This window comes from Mus musculus, chromosome 8 (genome assembly GCF_000001635.26).
Source record: "Mus musculus strain C57BL/6J chromosome 8, GRCm38.p6 C57BL/6J".
NCBI lineage: Eukaryota > Metazoa > Chordata > Mammalia > Rodentia > Muridae > Mus > Mus musculus.
The window spans coordinates 4670271-4689989 of record NC_000074.6 but is presented as its reverse complement, the minus strand read 5'-3'; the positions used below and the strand labels follow the sequence as shown (position 1 = coordinate 4689989).

Here is a 19719-nt window from a genome sequence, read left to right as displayed (position 1 = left end):
CGGCCAAAGGCCTGTCCTCAGTGACCTGCTCTCTCCTACCAGCCCCACTTTAGAATAGGCCTGTGGGCTGTGCTGTCACTGATTACTCATTGATGAAGTCAGGAGTTTCATGAATCAGTCATAAAAGTCCCTAAACTGACATCTAAGATTTCAGCAAGTGGAAATTTGGAGACATTTCATATCTAAGCCATAACAGTGTGTTGAACTTATTTTTCTGTCTTCTGGTTTTTGTACTCCTGATGAGAAGACTATGTTTAGTTTTTTTTTTTTTTTTTTTTTTTTTTTTTTTTGGTAATTCCCAGTGGTTGGATGCCTTTTTCTGGCTCTCTTGAGAAGCCTCACACACACACACACACACACACCCCACCGTGTCTATTTCTCTTCATAGTCACTCACTAGATCTTTGTATATTCTTTATCAATTTTTATATAAATCCCACCTACTCTGTAATCATAGTTAGAGAATCTATTTGATGGTATCTTTCTCCAGACCAAAAAAAAAATCATTTGCTTTTATGGACAGTGGATTCTTTAGTATGGTGATAGACTGAGGTGTTGACAGCTTGCTTACATGATGGGGGGTCCTCCCATTTCTGGCACTGCTAAGTTGCAGCCTTTCTGAGGTCTTAACTGGAAACATGACTATTTTCTAGATTTTTGATGAAAGAAAATGGCTTAGGTTATTTCCTTCCCATCTCCTGGACTCTTGTCGAGCTCTGCATTCTTTTCAGCTGCCACTGCTCAGTCCAGCATGTGCTTCCCAGGATCTGTGGTCTCATTGGCAGACATCTTCTGAGATCAGATGGTGGGTGCACTCCTGAGCTTCCCAATTCTTCTAACTATTGATATTTTATTTTTGTCTGGCATCTCTAGTTACATACAATGAGAAAACCTGCCTGAAGCAGTTCACTGTCGGAAGTAAGTACCACACTGTTAAGCTGGTGTGAATGGAGAACAACGGCTTTTCATATGTACGTATGAACTTCTTTTCCCCTGAACTTTGCATATGAGAATACACAGAATCTACCCAAGCTTCCTGTCAGCCTAGTTTAGTACACACAGAGCTGGCTGTGTCCCCTTGAGAGGCTGGGCTAGCTGGGCACTATGGCTGGATGTTCTCACCCAGAATTAAGAGAGAAGTTCCTCGTTCATAGCAATAATCCCAAGAAAATAATCTTCACCCAAAATCTGAAGTTTTGTGGCTGTCAGTTTTCATAATTTTGTAAGCTTGAAACATCAGACGATTGAAATTAGAGGACCATTTTGCACTCTTATTTACTTATTAGCGCCAAGCCATAAATCTCAGAAAAAGACAGATTATTTCCATTGTGGGTAACACAATCCTAAATAAGAAATTATTACTCACTTGAATTTATTCATCAAAAAATAGAGATTAGTTGTTCCAAAGATGATGCATGATATGCAAGCATAGTCTGATGGAATTTCCAAGAAATAAATTGGTGAATTTTGGATAACAATAATCAAAAGAGATGGGAGATGTCTAGCTATATTTAATAGTAGAGTAAAATGGGAAAGATTACAAAAATAGAACTGTGTTAAAAAATGTACAGTTGGTCCCAGAGTGGGCTGTGGGCCTGGGGAGGGTTCTCAGAAAAGTGATAGATGAATAGACACAGACAAACAGACAGACAGACAGACAGGTCCTACAAAGACAGAGAGCCACAGAAAAGCAGCAGTATGCTGTCATTAAACATACATTTTAAGAGAAATAAGATGCAGGAACAAGGATACTAAAAGTGCATGCAGCAGTGATATGGTAAGGGAGATGCTAACCCTCTTCTCTTGGTGCCTGAGCATCAGTAAGATGTGGGAAGCCACATGTGCCGTTGCTGAGTGGCACTGACTACTGCTGGCCACCACGCATAAGATTGGACAAACAACCAATGTGTACATATGCAGTAAAGTTTTTTGCAAAGACACTGCCTGGCCCAGGTATGATAATGAGGTTCTGTAAGGTACTGAGAGTATAACCAATCAGATGTGAGACATGCAAATGAGGTATGATAATGAGGTTCTGTAAGGTACTGAGAGTAGCCAATCAGATGAGGAACATGCAAATGAGGCTTAGTGCATAACCAATCCGGGTGTGAGACACGCCCCTCCTAGGCCTATAAAAGCAGCACCAGTTCTGGGCTCGAAGTCTTTTCGCCTCTACAATCAAGCTCTCCCAATAAACGTGTGCAGAAGGATCCTGTTGCAGCGTCGTTCTTCCTGGCCAGTTGAGCGCGCGCAAGAAGTGGTGCCGAAAACCCGGGACAAGAAACGTCTTCAGGCACGAGCGAAGACCCCCTGCTACAGGGAGGATTCAGAACTGCATCACGGGGAAGGAGCAGTTAATAAAGGTTCCCGCAAAACAGACTGCTGAGAAGGATCCGGCGTGGATTCAGAACTCTTCAGCTGGGGAACGGTGGTAATGAAGTGTTCCTGCAAAACAGACTGCTGAGAAGGATCCGGAGTGGATTCAGAACTCTTCAGCTGAGGAACGGTGGTACCGGTAAGTAGAAAGAAATTAATGTGAGAGGCATGCTCTCCTACGAAATAGATCTGATAATTGTTGCTGGGGTTGCTATCTTTCTTGCCTTGATCTTATATCATGGCTTTAATTGTCAACTCCCAAAATGTAAAGATACAAAAAATAGTATAAAAAATAATAAAAAGCAGAAAATTAAGTCAATTTACCCTCCTCTCGAGGACTCTGAGTCGTTAGAATTGTCTAGCTCAGAGGATTCCGAATTATCAACAGGAGAGGAGGAAGATTTGAAGGAGGCTGCTGCGGAGTATGAAGCAGAAAGATCTGGTCCAATAGGGAGGAGTTTCAGTGCTCCCCCACCTACTCCACCTTATGCAGATAAAAAAGCAATTGATAATGGTCACTCTTTTTGCACTCCTAAAGGGTTGCAAAAAATATGTCAGGCTTTTCCTGTTTTTCAGGATCATGCTCAACAGCGATATTATGAGCCAATATCGCATAAACAAGTAAAAGAGCTAGCAGAGTCAGTAAGGACCTATGGAGTTAATGCCTCATTTACTCAGTCCCAAATTGATAGATTGGCTCACAATGCCATGACTCCTTTTGACTGGATGACTGTGGTAAAGGCATGTCTTACGATGGGACAGTATCTAGATTGGAAGTCTATATGGCATGATCTGTGTTTGAGTCAGGCCCGTGCTAATGCTACTGCAGGGCAACAAGCATGGAGCTTTGAAATGCTTACAGGTCAGGGTATATGGACAAACAATCAATTAGGATACCCAGTGCAGATCTATGATCAAATTAATCAGGCAGCAGTGAAAGCTTGGAAAGCATTGCCTAATCGAGGAGAGGTATCTGGTAACTTGACAAAAATTATTCAGGGAACTAATGAGCCATTCTCTGAATTTGTGGCTCGCATGATGGAAGCGGCAGGACGTATATTTGGTGATGCTGAGGCCACAATGCCATTAATTGAACAATTAGTTTATGAGCAATGTACCAAAGAATGTAGAAATTCTATCACACCATGGAAAGGGAAAGGGCTACAAGCATGGATGAAAGCCTGTAGAGAAATAGGAGGACCTCTTTCAAATGCAGGGCTGGCTGCCGCAGTTTTGATGGCGCAAGCAAAAGAAATAACCTGCTATAATTGTGGACAAACAGGTCATATGCAAAAGCAGTGTACAAAGGGTAGAAAGAGTAGGTTTGAAAAGACAGAACCAGGTACTTGCCCAAAATGTGGGAAAGGAAGACATTGGGCAAATGAATGTAGATCAGTCAGAGATATAAAAGGAAGGCCAATACCTCAGTTTAAAGTGCAACAGCCAAAAAACGGGGTGAGGGGCCCCCGTCCCCAGGGCCCCCAAATGTATGGGGCATTTCAGACCACAGTGTCCATGAGGCCACCCAGAGACCGAGGAGAGCCACTCCGGGTTCAGCAGGATTGGACATTTGTGCCACCTCCAGAGTAATTCTTACACCTCAAATGGGTCTATTTCATCAGACTTTAGAGGTCCCTTACCAAAGGATACAGTGGGCCTACTGTTGGGTAGGTCCTCTTCTGCTTTGAAAGGATTGATGATACATCCCGGAGTTATAGACTCAGATTATGAGGGACAAGTTAAGATTATGTGTTCTGCACCCCGAGGTATTGTAGCCATTTCTCCTGGAGATCGCATTGCTCAATTACTGATTCTTCCTAGTTTGCATAACATGTTCCCTAGTAGCCAGGATTCCCGAGGAGATAAGGGACTTGGTTCTACAGGAACTAATGTGGCCTACATATCTTTAGATTTGGATAATCGTCCCACTTTACAATTACAAATAGAAGGAAAAACCTTTCAAGGTATAATGGATACAGGAGCAGATAAAAGCATTATATCCAGTAATTGGTGGCCCGCTTCTTGGCCTGTTAATCAATCGTCACATAGCTTACAAGGATTAGGATATGAGGCTACCCCAACTATAAGTGCAAAATCCTTACAATGGAAAGATAAAGAAGGAAGAACAGGGCTTTTTCAACCTTATGTACTCCCTTTACCTGTAAACTTATGGGGAAGAGATGTGTTGTCAGCCATGAACTTTATATTGACTAATGATTACTCTCAGAAAAGCAAGGAAATGATGAAAGGAATGGGATATATACCTGGACTAGGTCTTGGAAAAAACTTACAAGGTAGAATTTCACCAGTTAAAGCCACAGAAAAAGTAGATAAGAAAGGGCTGAGTTTTTTCTAGGGGCCACTGAGGAGCCTTTGCCCATTCCATGGCGTACGGAGGACACGGTGTGGGTGCCTCAGTGGCCTTTACCCTCTGAGAAGTTAAAAGCAGCTAAAGAATTAGTACAAAAACAATTAGACCTGGGACATGTGGAACCCACTCAATCACCCTGGAACACCCCTATTTTCGTTGTAAAGAAGAAGTCAGGTAAATGGAGATTGTTACATGACCTAAGAGCCATTAATGCACAAATGCAAGTTATGGGTCCTGTACAAAGAGGACTCCCCCTACTCTCAGCTCTAACTAAGGATTGGAGAATTATAGTAGTAGATATTAAGGATTGTTTCTTTTCCATTCCATTAAATAAGAAAGATAAACCTAGATTTGCATTCACCTTGCCTTCTATTAATCATATGGAGCCTGATAAAAGGTACCAATGGTGGGTATTACCCCAAGGAATGGCAAATAGCCCTACAATATGTCAGTTATATGTAGGAAAAGCTTTGCAACCGGTTAGGGATGGTTTCCCCTCCTTAAAAATTTGTCATTATATGGACGATATTGTGATTTGTGGACCTGAAGAAGAAAGTATACAGCAAGCTTATGGCTTGCTTAATGAAACTTTAAAAAATAATGGCTTGATTATTGCACCAGAAAAAGTACAGCAGTCTAATGTTAGTCATTTTTTAGGAGCCACTATTACTATACGATGTGTCACCCCACAAAAGATTAGTATAAGAAAAGATCATCTAAAGACATTAAATGATCTTCAAAAATTATTAGGAGATATAAATTGGATTAGACCTTATTTAAGGATCCCTACTTTGGAATTAAAACCTTTATTTCAAATTTTAGGAGGAGACTCACATATTACCTCATTGAGACAATTAACACCTGAGGCTTCTGATGTTCTTAGGAAAGTGGAAAAGGCGATCCAAACAGCACAGTTAACTCGTATAAATGAGCAAGAACCTTTGTACCTATGCATATTAAGAACCATAAATTTGCCAACTGCTGTGTTATGGCAAGATGGTCCTTTAGTATGGATACATCCACATATATCCCCTAATAAGACTATAGAGCATTATCCCACCATGGTAGCAAATATGGCCCACAAAGGGATAAAAACTTCAATTATGCACTTTGGAAAAATACCTGATAGCATAGTTGTCCCTTATACTGTCGCACAAATGCAAATATTGTGTGCTACTATAAATGAATGGGCCATTCTTAGATGCAGTTTTTCTGGTTTAATTGATAATCATTATCCTAAACATCCGTTATTACATTTTATGTTATTACATCCAGTAATATTTCCAAAGGTAACGGCTAATACCCCTATAAAGGGAGCCATTGATATTTATACAGATGGATCAAAAACAGGAATTGGAAGTTATGTAATCAATGAAAAGGCTGTAAGGTTGCAATTTACACCAGGAGCCCCTCAATTGGTAGAATGTTTGGTGGTTTTAGAAGTTTTTAAAAGATTTCCTATGCCCATAAATATTATCTCTGATTCTGTTTATGTAGTTAATGCGGTTCTAGCATTAGAGACTGCCAGAAATGTTAAGCAGTCTAGTCCAGTATCTGAAATTTTGAGGAAAATACAAAATTGTATTTTGATGCGTGAGCATCCCTTTTAACATATTAGAGCACATACATCATTACCTGGACCTATGGTTAAGGGAAATGCAATTGCTGACTCAGCCACCAGAGACATGGTTTTCCTATCACAAAGTTCTATAGAAAGTGCTAAGAATTTTCATCAGCTTTATCATGTCCCTGCTTCTACATTACGACAAAAATTTAAGCTCACACGAACAGAAGCCTGAGATATTGTCCTACAGTGTGGTAAATGTGTAGAATTTATTAATGCACCTTCCGTGGGTGTTAATCCTCACGGATTGCGACCCCTAGATGTTTGGCAAATGGACGTCACGCATATCCCATCTTTTGGGAAATTACAATATGTACATGTATCCATTGATACCAGTTCTGGTGTCCTACATGCCTCTCCCTTGACAGGGGAAAAAGCAGTTCATCTCACTGCTTAGAGGCTTGGGCTGCATGGGGCAAGCCCCTAGTGTTAAAGACAGATAATGGTCCTGCATATACTTCTTCTAAATTTAGCCAATTTTGCAAACTAATGCAAGTAAAACATATTACTGGATTGCCCTATAATCCACAGGGCCAAGGCATCATTGAGAGAGCCCACCGCACTCTGAAACAATATTTGCAAAAACAGAAAGGGGAAATAGAGGCTATGACGCCAAAGATGGCTCTATCCCTTGCAATATTTACTCTTAATTTTCTAAAATTAGATGATGCTGGAAGATCACCAGATGAAAGGCATGGACAATGGCCTCAATCGCCCAATGAAATGGTCAAATGGAAAAATGTCCTTGATAATAAATGGTATGGCCCGGATCCTATCTTAATCAGGTCCCAGGGAGCTATTTGTGCTTTTCCACAGGGTGAAGAAAATCCACTTTGGGTCCCGACGCGACTGACAAGGACCGTGAAAGAGCAAGATGAACCCCAAGATGATTCTCCTGCTCCTGATGATTGAAACCAGGATAAGTATACCTTTATGGGCCATAGTAAGATCATGGCCAGTACCTTTACTGGTACATTCCAATTCTTCTACCTAGCCTTTGTTTTTTGCAAAGGAATGTTTTTTGGATGTGCCTTATGCACGACAAACTCCTCAAGAGCCACGGGTGTATAAGAGTACTAGTTTTCATTTAAATTATACATTATGCTTTGTGTATAATGTGGATAAACCTTTTACACCCTGTATATTTTTTAAGAAAAATATTATCTCTAATTGGGCAGATCAAATTAATACTGCTGACACTATAAGTCAGATAGCAGAAAAAACGTCTGAGGCATTGCTTACCCTGCAAAGGGTGGATTCTCATATCACCTCAGGGTTAATGTTAGTGAATCAGAGAGTGGATATTTTACAACACGACATGGAACAGATGATGGATGTCATACAAATGAGTTGTGTGGCATCTACATCGCATGTGTGCATTACTCCCAATAGGTATATTAATAATTCTTTTATTAAAAGTACAGACCTATCGAATTACCTGAAGGGGAACTGGTCGCAGGAGCTGGAAAGGTTGCAGACGAGACTGCAGATACAGATCCTGAACCTTAATGGGACCAGAGTGGAACCAGTGACCCTCGGAGACTTTACCTCTTGGTTTACCTCTGCTTTTTCTTACTTTAAGGAATGGGTGGGAGTGATTTTGTTTGGTGCTGCCATATGCTGTGGACTGGTGTTCATGCTCTGGTTGGTATGCAAATTCAGAACCCAACAAAAACATGACAAGGTGATTATAACTCAGGCACTTTTAGCTATTGAAAATGGCTCCTCCCCTGAAATTTGGTTATCTATGCTCAAGAATTAGTCAGCATGAGATGGGATGAGAGAGACTCAACGATCATTGATCAGCCCTTGCTCATCAATAGGGTGATCATGATTTCACCACTAATTCATTTTTTGGCTGGCCTCTTTTGCAGAGTTCGCCCTAGGTCATTTAGCAGTTATTGTCACACAGCACTGCGGTATCCAGAGACGGGCAACTTTCCTCGTGCACAGTCCAACCTAAGACATGGGGCCCGGTGGCGATAGGGTTACCCTATGACAGGTAAGGCTGTGATATTAGAGGAACGACCTAAAACAGGAGCCACGGCGGATGGGCATAATTGCACAGGCCTAGTCCAGCCTCATTTTATTAAAACAAACAGGGGGAGATGTGGGAAGCCACATGTGCCGTTGCTGAGTGGCACTGACTACTGCTGGCCACCACGCATAAGATTGGACAAACAAGCAATGTGTACATATGCAGTAAAGTTTTTTGCAAAGACACTGCCTGGCCCAGGTATGATAATGAGGTTCTGTAAGGTACTGAGAGTATAACCAATCAGATGTGAGACATGCAAATGAGGTATGATAATGAGGTTCTATAAGGTACTGAGAGAGAGTAGCCAATCAGATGAGGAACATGCAAATGAGGCTTAGTGCATAACCAATCCGGGTGTGAGACACGCCCCTCCTAGGCCTATAAAAGCAGCACCAGTTCTGGGCTCGAAGTCTTTTCGCCTCTACAATCAAGCTCTCCCAATAAACGTGTGCAGAAGGATCCTGTTGCAGCGGTCGTTCTTCCTGGCCAGTCGAACGCGCGCAAGAGTAAGACATCTTTTTAAAAGACCACTGCTATGTCAATGGTTCTCTTTCTATCTGTCTCTGTCTCTCCTTTCTCTCTCTCCCTCTCCTCCCCTCCCTCCCTCCCCCTGCCCCCCCTCGCTCTCTCTCTCTCTCTCTCTCTCTCTCTCTCTCTCTCTCACACACACACACACACACACACAGACGCGCGCGCTATTCTCTTGCTCTCTCTTTTGTTCTCTTTCTCCCAAATGCCTCATGAAGAGATAGGATAGGGGTTAGGGTTGGGGTTAGGGTTAGGGTTAGGGCTAAGGTTAGGTCAGGGTTAGTGGTTAGGGTTAGGGGTTAGGGAATAGGGTTGGGTTTAGGGTTTAGGGCTTAGGGTTAGGGTTAAGGGAGGGCCTTTTTTAAAAATTATTTTTTCCCAGCTCTCTCTTGCTCTGGTCACTCACTCACTCACTCTCTCTCTCTAGCTGGTTTGCTGTGGTTTCTATCCCTGCTGGGAGGGAGGGAGGGAGGGAGGGAGGGAGGAAGGAAGCCCAAACTCTTCTGCACTGACTGGCTTCCTTCCTTCCTTCCCTGCTTCCATCCTTCCTTCCTTCTTTTTTTTTTTTTTTAAATTTATTTTAGGTGTGAGGAGGGCACTGTACGCAGATCCCGTGACAGAGGACAGTTGAATTCCAATCCCAGTTGTCCCTTCTTTTCTTATTTTTATTCTTTTTCTTTTTTTTCCTTCTTTTTCTTTTCCTTTTGGCCTTTTTATATATATGTAAATGTATGTATAAATGTATATGTAAATGATATGTAATTGTATATGCAACTGATATGTGTATGTAAATGCACATATGAATAAATTTGCAAATATTCAAATGAGATTTAGATGTGTGGGCGGTGCCTAATTCTGGTGGGCATGGCATTAGAAGGAATGGGCATGGCTGGGTGCAGAGGGTGTGGCCTGAGTGTGGTGAAACTGGCCTAAAGAATTATGGGTGGGCGTGGTCTGGATAGGATTGGTGTGGCATTAGGAAGTATGGGTGTGTCCTGACCAATTGAGGGCATTGTTGTTGAATAGTGGGAGTAGACTGAAGATCTGTGGGTGTTTTCTGTAGTGGAAGTGTCCTAAAGGAGTATGGGCATGGTCTGAGAGTAGTGGGTGTGCCCTGAAGGAGGATGGGCGTGGTCTCAGAGTAGTGTGCTTGGCCTAAAGGAGGGTGGGCATGTTCTGAAGCTGCATGGGCATGGCCTAAATGAGGGTGGGCGTGGCATTTGAAAGCATGGGCATGAATATCATTTGCATATTTGCTTATTCACATATGCATTTACATGTACACTTGCGTGCACATTGCATATACAATTACATATCATTTGTATGTGCATTTATAAATACATTTACATATATGAAAAGACCAAAAGACAACTGGGATAATTCCCACAGTGACTCGCAACTGAGGATAGCCACGTGGGTAGGGTGTCCTCCTCAAACCTAACATGAAGAAACAAAAAAAAGATTCAGAAGTCAGCCAGTCCTTCTCAGTGACTATGTAAATGTCTATGTAAATTTGTGGATGTGTCCTCGCTGTCTATGTAAATGTCTATGTGTATTTGTGGTTGTGTTCTGAGTAACTATGTAAATGTCTACATAAATATCTCTGTAAATTTGTGGGCATGTTCTCAGTGTCTATGTAAATGTCTATGTGGGCGGGCCTACCAATGTGTGGGCAGGCCTAAAGATGTGTGGGAGTGGCCTAAAGATGTCTGGGCGGGCCCAAAGATGTTATGGAGTGGCCTAAAAGTGTCTGGGCGGGCCTAATTTGAGGTGTGTTCTGTCTCTGTAAATTTGGGGGCGTGTTCTAACTGTCTATGTAAATGTATATGTAAATTTGGGGGCGTGTTCTGACTATGTAAGTGTCCTAAAGATGTGTGAGAGGAGCCTGAGTGTAGTGGGAGGATCCTAAGGATGTGTGGGAGGGGCCTGAATGTAGTGGGAAGGTCCTAAAGATGTGTGGGAGTGTCCTAAAATGTGTGGGAGGGGCCTGAGTATAGTGGGCGGGTCCTAAAGATGTGTGGGAGTGTCATAAAGACGTGTGGGAGGGGCCTGAGTGTAGTGAGAGGGTCCTAAAGATGTGTAGGAGTGGCCTAAAAAAGTGTGGTAGGGGCCTGAGTGTAGTGGGAGGGCCTAAAGATGTGTGGGAGGGGGCTGAGTGTACTGGGAGGGCCTAACGTTGTGTGGGAGGGGCCTGAGTATAGTGGAAGTGTCCAAAAGATGTGAGTGTCCTAAAGATGTGTGTGAGTTGCCTAAGGATGTGTGGAAGAGGCATAAAGCCCTGTGGGCATAGCCTGAGTGTTGTGGGCGGGGCCTAAAGTCCTGTAGTAGTGGCCTGAGAGTATTGGGCAGGGCATGAAGCTGTGTAGGCTTGGCCTGAGTGTAATGGGTGTGGCTTGAGTGTAGTGGGAACAGCATTAAAGCCGTGTGGGCGTGATCTAGGTGTAGTGGGTGTGACATAAAGACGTGTCGGCAGCGGCTGTGACCTACCACGTCACGGCGGCTGTGGGAACGGAGGCGTCTGACTGACATTGGGGTCACCGAGCGACCGGGGCGCATGGGTCGCGGCAGTTACCGTTGGGACGGGGAAACCCCGGCCTCGGCGTCAAAGTCTACGTCAGTGGGCGTGGCAGTGCGCGCACACCTCGATGATGCCGGCTCTGACGTCACAGGAGTCAGAACGCGGAAGCGGGCTCAGGAACCGAATTCACTGTCTGTCTTCAGCTGAGGCGGAATTTACAGCAGGTGTAAGAGTGAGGCAGGGGGATTCCTGTGAGTAAGGAAGGAACTGAGGCAGGGGGATGACCGTGACTGCACGGACCTGAGACAACAGGAGAGAGACTTCCGGTACGCAGCAGGAAGCCCCGCCCGCTTGGCCTTGACTGAGGCAGGGGCTTGCGCTTTATTTTTCTTTTCTCAATATATAAACAAACGCAGTGATGTAGCCGCCCCCTCCGCCTGTCAATCACCGTCTCCGCCCACTGAGCTGTGCTCGCCAATCAGAGAAAAACCTCGCGGGGCTCAGAGGACCCAAACCCGGGACTGGGACAGAATTACGACTCCTAGCATGCCTAGGGGCTACCGCCACCTCACTTCCTGTGGCAAACAGGAGATCCCGCGCGAGGAGGGAAGTAACTACAACTCCCAGCATGCACTAGAATTATTGAACCATAACTTTCTGCGCCAGACAGGATGTGCCTCCGGCCCGGACAGGAAGTCCGATCGGTCTGCTGCGGCCGCAGGGGTTGATGGGAGATGCAGTCCAGTCAGGAAGCTTCGCCTCATGCGTGCCCCGTCCTGCTCGCTGTTTCCGGTCGTACCGAATGGCACCGTGACTGACGGCACGGAGAGGCTTCCAGTGGGCGGCGGGAGCCCCTCTGCGGCGGCGGCTGAGGAGCGAAGCGGGAGCGGGAAACGGAATCACTGTCTGCAGCTGAGGCACGGGGCGGGGGATGACAGCGGGTGTGAGAGTGAGGCAGGGGGATTCCCGTGAATAAAGGAGCTGAGGCAAGGCCATGACAGCAACTGCACTGACATGAGATGGTAGGAAGCCCCGCCCGCTGGCCAGTGACTGACGGCACGGGTTTCCAATCCCCGGTCATTGAACGGCAGGGGGGGCGTGTCGAGGCGGAGAAACCGCGGAACGGAGGAATATTCGAGGACGGGGAATCTGCGCATGCACTGCTGCGCCGGCGGGCTAGAGGACCGGAAGTCCAGGCTGCGGTTCCGCTACCACGCGAATTCTCATGCCACCCATACATTCAACATTTGGTCTCTGTCCCTAAATCACATAACATACAGCAGACACATCTGCTGTTCAATGTTAAGCTACTTTGCAAGCATGGTGGGTTTATATTTTTAATTTTATTATTTTGGATTTTGTTGTTCGAGATAAAAATTTCTCTGTGAAACCCTTTCTGACCTGTTAGTAGGTACAGACACATCAGCCACCTATCATGTTTTTGTACGATAAGCATATGCTTTTGTGCTAAGGAAGCTTCTTAAGAATACCATCTTGTTTAAGATTTACATGAGGAAAAAGGAATTAGATGGGAGACATCTCTGAAGTCAGGAGAAAGATGAAGAAACTACGAAGTCAGCAGAAGCATCATACAATGTGGCACACTCAGGAGAAGTCTAATCAAACTGTGCTGCACAAGAGGAACTCAGTGTAAATGAAAAACATTTCTGGCCGAGCCTCTCGTGGCCTTGGGACTGATAACCACAGCCCCATATGGTAGGAAGAGTTGTGCTCTCAGAATCTGATTCAACCCCTCCCCCTCCAAAGGCCCTGGCCCCACACCATTACCAGCACTCCCAAGCACATTCCTGGTTTTAGGAAACGAGCTCTGTTTTATCTCTACACCCAGACCTCTAGGTAAGCATCCAAGGAGCCAGCTGAGTAAGCCCGAGGCTGTGACTGGCTTCGCCAAGCGTGTTCCTGGGTTTCAGAAGGAGCTAGGTCATGCTCCAGACATGGGGACCTCAGGGAAAGTGTAGCTTGACCAGGCCAGTATGCAATACAACAGAGATTTCTTTCCTTTTCTTTTTTCCCTTTTTGGCATGGTTGTCATCTTACCCATGTGGCAGAACTATGCCTTTCTCAAGAAGAAAACTGAACCTTTATGGCACACCAGGCCTTGTTGATTGTGATTCTATAATGCCCCATTGAGCAGATGGATAGAGGCCTGCTCTTTGATAAGGAGGTGGGCCTAGTGGCTGGTTGTAAATTAAGTTTGATTCCTTTGTTATGGTTTGGAGCCATATTTCTGGGCAATCCTGTTGAACAAGCATGTGTATGCTAGCATCCTAAACTCAAACTGCACTGGTTAGCACATTACTTATTTGTGGGATGTTTTACAGGCAGTGCACCCTCAGCTAAATTCTACTTGCTGTGCCTTTCTATCCCCTAAGCTTTCGTAAATCCATTACAACATAAGTTCTACTCTTTTAAATCACAGCTTGACATTGGATTGCTACCCAGCACATGACATGCCTTTTACAACCTCCACAAAATTAACTCCAAATGGATTGTCCACCTTCATGTGAAATGCTAAGATCAGAACTTGTAGAAACTAGGACTCTCCGAGTTTGGGATCATGCCAAGAATTTTCTACACACAAGCCAAATGCTCTGCACAGTTGCAGCTCCCACAGTGAAGTTATTCATAAGTTAAGGCTGGGTCCAGCAAGTGGCTAGGACCTCAGGGGACCTCACATGTGGCCGCCGATTCCCACTCAGTCCCGGGAAAGGCCCAACACAGCAGCTCGCAATGCTCAGACCCTTCTCCCCATTGTTGGCAGTGACCCTGTGCTCACCATGTCGCAATTTAGGAGCTTGCCTGAGAACCCTCCACAGCATCCAGCCACAGGACACAGAGCAGAGCACCTGGGACCATTCAAGTCTGCTACTAATCGAAACCAGCGCCAAGGCACCGGGGGTGGGGGTGGGGGGGACGGAGACGGACCAGTCTTCCCTTCTGACTGGCAGGTCTGCCGAAAGGCTCTGATTGGCCAGTGAGTCGAGCACCTCCCTAAGGGTTAGTATCCTTACGTAGATGCTTGCCTAGTGAACCTTTTCTCTCATTCTTTCAGCCACATCCTTTAAATCTCATCTTCTGAGAAAAGACTTAGGCATTTGATTCTTCTGATGTCACGCAGGCACAGGCAGAAAGGAGGAAGGGCAGTGGTGGCTGCCAGTGGAGAACAGGCCCATTATTGATGGTGGGAGTGGTGTGGGGCCTGGTCGTTTCTGTTCCTCATGAGGATGCTATTTTAAAGAAATCTGTTCCTCATAACTGATGCAGAATTTCAACATAAGACATAGGCCAACAACCATGTATCAGTGACATGTTAAGACGTAGGCATAGGGGAGTTCACAGATTGTGCATGTGGTAGAAGGGACTGTTGGTGGGTAGTAGGTGTGAGAATCGCAATCTCTTGTTTTCACCAGGATCTCTATTTCTATTTTTCTTCCACCGTACTGAATGATTCATTGTCACTGTTTTGTTTCCTCTTTGTTAAAGTATGGTTTTTTTTTTTTTTCTGTTGAACTTATCGAATAATGTGCAGCATTCCTAGAGAAGTCTATTTTCTAGTGTTACCTTGTGTCCAGGACACCTTAAGTAGAACACAAGTGGAAGAGAGCATTGAGATGATGATGAAAGACTAACTCTAAGAAAGGTGCTATAATATGTACAGTAAATTTCCTTTAGTCAAATGTTCATGTGTGATGCTTATTTTATTAGAAAAAATTTGTAAGAACTTTGTAAATAATTTAATTTAATGGTTACATAATATACATATATAAATACATTTTAAAAATAAAATATTTAAAATAAAAATTAGATTAAAAAAGTTTTCACGGCCTTGAGAGATGGCTCAGTGGTTGAGAACACTGACTGTTCTTTCTAAGGTCCTGAGTTCAAATCCCAGCGGCCACATGGTGGCTCACAACCATCCATAATGAGATCTGATGCCCTCTTCTGGTGCATCTGAGGACAGCTACAGTGTACTTAGATATAATAATAAATAAGTCTTTTTTAAAAAGTTTTCACAGTCTTTAATTTTAAAAGAAAAATTGTTTCTGGGTGAGTGAGTATTTGAAGCACATTTTCAGCAGTCTATAACAATGTGATCAGCACTGTAGCTGGAAGATAGGATATGCAAACTTGCTCATTTACATGTATTTTGCATGACTGTCCTCTCAGACTAAAGGGAATACTATGATCTGCACTTTAGGTTAGTTGCTAATAAAGCATCTAGGTAACATACTATCTTCTTCAAATAGCCATAGAGCCTATTGCTATCTCAAATAAATTTCACCTACCTTCTTAGGAAGGGAAGACAAGAATTCTCCCTTTTTTGGGCAAGGGTTTTGCATTTTTATTTTACTTTTATTATTATTAAAGATTTATTCCTTTATTCTGTTCAGTGTTCTGCCTGCACACCAGAAGAGGGCACCCAGATCATGTTACAAATGCTTGTGAGCCACCATGTGCTTGCTGGGAATTGAATTCAGGACCTCTGGAAGTGCAGTCAGACCATTCAAAGTCTAAGCCATCTCTCCAATGCATCTTTATTCTTAAGATAATTTCCCAGTATCACCATATCCATACTTTAGTTAATTACTTAAATTTAATTTTCTGATAATGAACAAATTTGTAGTAGATCAAGATGACTAGAAGGAAGAAGTATCCATTGCACTTGACAACGGTTTCCAATAGCAGACTCTATTAACTGTGAATGTGTGCATCTGAAAGCTGCTCTCTTAATTTGCTGATACAAAATTAATTGCTGAGCACACTCCAGAGAAAACACTTTTTAATTTAATGTTTGCTAGTGCAAATTTCAGGAAATAACACATTGAATGGATAGTTTCACTGTATAATGTGCTTCCTGGGAAATAGATCGTCAATAGGTGATAGTGAGCAGCCACAACAATGTAGTGGAGTTAAACTACACTCAATTTATGTAGAATTGTGTAGTACCAGCATAGAACACAGACAAATCCTCCTTACACTGTAAATCAGTTTAGATGTTTTACATATTCAATACAATGTTGATTCTAAGAAAACACATTGAATAATTAGGAAATCTTGATCTCTGCATGCTCATTAAAGACCAGAATTAATTACAAGCTCATCAGGAAACATTAACAAGGAGAAACAGTGCAAGACCTCAGAGACCAATCATAGTTCATGCTTTGCATGACATAGAACTCAAGAAGGAAACCTTTAAGGAAAACCCAAAAGACATTCCTTTCCCTGCTGATCAGTAACATAGCCAAATGCACTCTGGTCACTGTGTGTTCTTCCTATGAGCCTTCCAAATTCTGAAGAAACTTGGAATTAAACATTTCAAAAACAAATATTTACATAACAGGGATATTTCTGGAATTGCTTCAATGTGTCAGCAGCAGATTCCATGTTCTGATGCTCTTTGGACATGGATGATGGTCTAGAAAGACTGCCATGTTAAAAAAACTCATCACTACTCTATCCAATATGTGCTTGGGTTTAAAGAAACACTAGTGTTTAAATAAAATAAACACTATCTGAAGCTAGACGAAAGCACCTTGGAACTCTCTCGTACACCTCCTACCACAATGGGGTTGGTAGATTCATGCCAAGGATCAATGAATCTGTTAGAGCATCTCCTAGAGTCCTTGCCTTGAGAAGGCCTTTACTCTGCTGTAAGCTCTATTCTTTTTTGGTCATTTTGTTGCCTCTTATTGTCTCAAGCCAAACAGGCAGCTTTATAATTATGCCTAAGCTTACTCCATATCCTTACAGTAATGGACTTCCAAGAGCTAACAGAGAAGTGGAGGCATGACTTTACTCTCTCAGTTTATTCCTCAATATTGCCATCACCTTAGCAGTTTTCCAAAGATTAGATAGTTATTTTGTAGCTCAGGGTTCCACATCTATGGATTACTGCTTGAAAAACATGGGCATGATATACACAACTATAATCTCACCCTTTAAGAGGTAGAGGTAGGAGGATTTTTAATTCAAGACTACTCTAGAATGCATGTGAGATTCTACCTTAATACATCACTGTCCTCATGGGGAAGAAAAAAGAAATGGCAAGGAAAAGGAGATGTAGAAGAATATAGATGAGGAAAAATTGAAAGGGAGAAGAGATGGAAGTGACTATTTAAAACGTTATGTCTGTTATCCAACATGCAAAGAGCTATCTGCTATAGCTTGTCTGACAAGCTATCTGCTTGTCAGTTTCTATCCAGTGTCGTATCTTTTATGCTGTTTGTCTTAATTTGGGTTTTATTGCTGTGAAAAGACACCATGACCAAGGCAACTCTTATAAAGAACATTTAATTGGGAGGAGTGTATAGATGCAGAGGTTCAGTCTGTTAAAATCAAGGCTAAAAAAAATGTCAGTGTCCAGACATGGTGCTGGAGGAGACGAGAATTCAACATCTTGATCAGAAGGCAGCCAGAAGACTCTTCTGCCCTGGGTGGAGCTTAAGCATAGGATCTCAGAGTCCAACCCCATAGTGGCATACTTCTCAAATGCCACATCTACTCCAGAAAGGCCATACTCCCAAATACTGCCACTTGCCATGGGCCAAGTACATTTAAGCCACCACATCTTTTAAGATTATATTGTTTATATTCATACAGTTACTTTTGGTATGTGTTCTTTTATGTAGTTGGAGATGACTTAATTGTAAATAGGCTTTACCACATTGTCTTTATATATTTTTTAAAAGAATTATTTATTTATTATATGTAAGTACACTGTAGCTATCTTCAGACACACCAGAAGAGGGCATCAGATTTCATTACGAGTGGTTGTGAGCCAACATGTGGTTCTGAAGAGCAGTCGGTGCTCTTACCTGCTGAGCCATCTCACCAGCCCCATTGTCTATATTTTTAAGTTTTTTCTCCAGTATGAATTCTTTCATGTTTTCAAAGTGAAGCATGAGAAATAAAGGATTTACTACATTGCTTACATTCATAGGGTTTCTCTCCAGCATGTATTCTTTTATGTATTTGGAAATAGTTTTGATATGCAAAGGCTTTGCCACATTGATTATGCTCATAGGGCTTCTCCCCACTATGTGTTCTTTTATGTACTTGGAAAGTTCTATGATAGGCAAAGCCTTTACCACACTGATTACAAGGTTTCTCTCCAGTATGTGTGATTTTATGCATTTTGAGATTACCATGTCATGCAAAGGCTTTACCACATTGATTACATTTGTAAGGTTTCTCCCCAGTATGAATTCTTTTATGTATTCAAAGCTGATCTCTTGCATGCACCCGACTGGCCAGGAGGAACGACGCTGCAACAGGATCCTTCCGCACACGTTTATTGGGAGAGCTTGATTGCAGAGGCGAAGTGACCCCAAGCCCAGAACTGGTGCTGCTTATATAGGCCTAGGAGAGGCGTTCTCTCTCATCTGATTGGTTAACTTGTCTCTCATCTGATTGGTTAACTTGTCTCTCATCTGATTGGTTAACTTTGGTTAATTCTCAAAACCTCATCTTGGCAAAAGAACCTTTACTGCCTATGTATGTGTGGTGGCCAGCAGTAGCCAACTGCCACTCTGCAACTGCCACTCTGTAACTGCCACTCTGCAACGGCTTCCCACACTGATCACGATAAGCAAAGGCTTTACCACATTGCTTACATTCATAGGATTTCTCTCCAGTATGTGTTATTTTATGCATTTTGTGAGGACTAAGTTGTGCATAGGCTTTACCACATTGATTACATTTGTAAGGTTTCTCTCCAGTATGAATTATTTCATGTTTTTGAAGTTGAGCACGAGAAGCAAAAGATTTACTACATTGATTACATTCATAACATTTGACTCTAGTATGAATTCTTTCATGTCTTTGAAGAACATTCTGACATACAAAGGCTTTGCCACATTGATTACATTAATAGGGCTTCTCTCCAGTATGAATTCTTTCATGTTTTCAAAGTTGACTGTTACAGGCAAAGGCTTTATCACATTCATTACATTTATAAGGTTTCTCTCCAGTATGTATTCTTTTATGTACTTGGAAAGAACTTTGATATGCAAAGGCTTTGCCACATTGATTACATTCATAGGGCTTCTCTCCAGTATGTGTTCTTTTATGTATTCGGAAGTTTTTATGATATGCAAAGCCTTTACCACACTGATTACATTTGTAAGGTTTCCCCTGAGCATGAATTCTTGCATGTTTTCAAAATTGATCATAAGAGGCAAAGGATTTACTACATTGCTTATATTCATAGGTTTTTCACTCCAATAGATGTTCTTTTAAGTATTT

At 42.8% G+C, this 19719-nt stretch overlaps 1 long non-coding RNA gene across 1 annotated transcript; it reads right to left on the bottom strand.

Moving 5' to 3' along the window:
* Positions 1 to 1249: 1249 nt before the first annotated feature.
* Gm6410 lies at positions 1250 to 15150 on the bottom strand. Its single transcript, XR_378684.4, has 2 exons — positions 11424 to 15150; positions 1250 to 2495 (listed from the first exon to the last, which is right to left on the bottom strand). It is a non-coding gene; the product is annotated as a predicted gene 6410 (long non-coding RNA).
* Positions 15151 to 19719: the final 4569 nt, after the last annotated feature.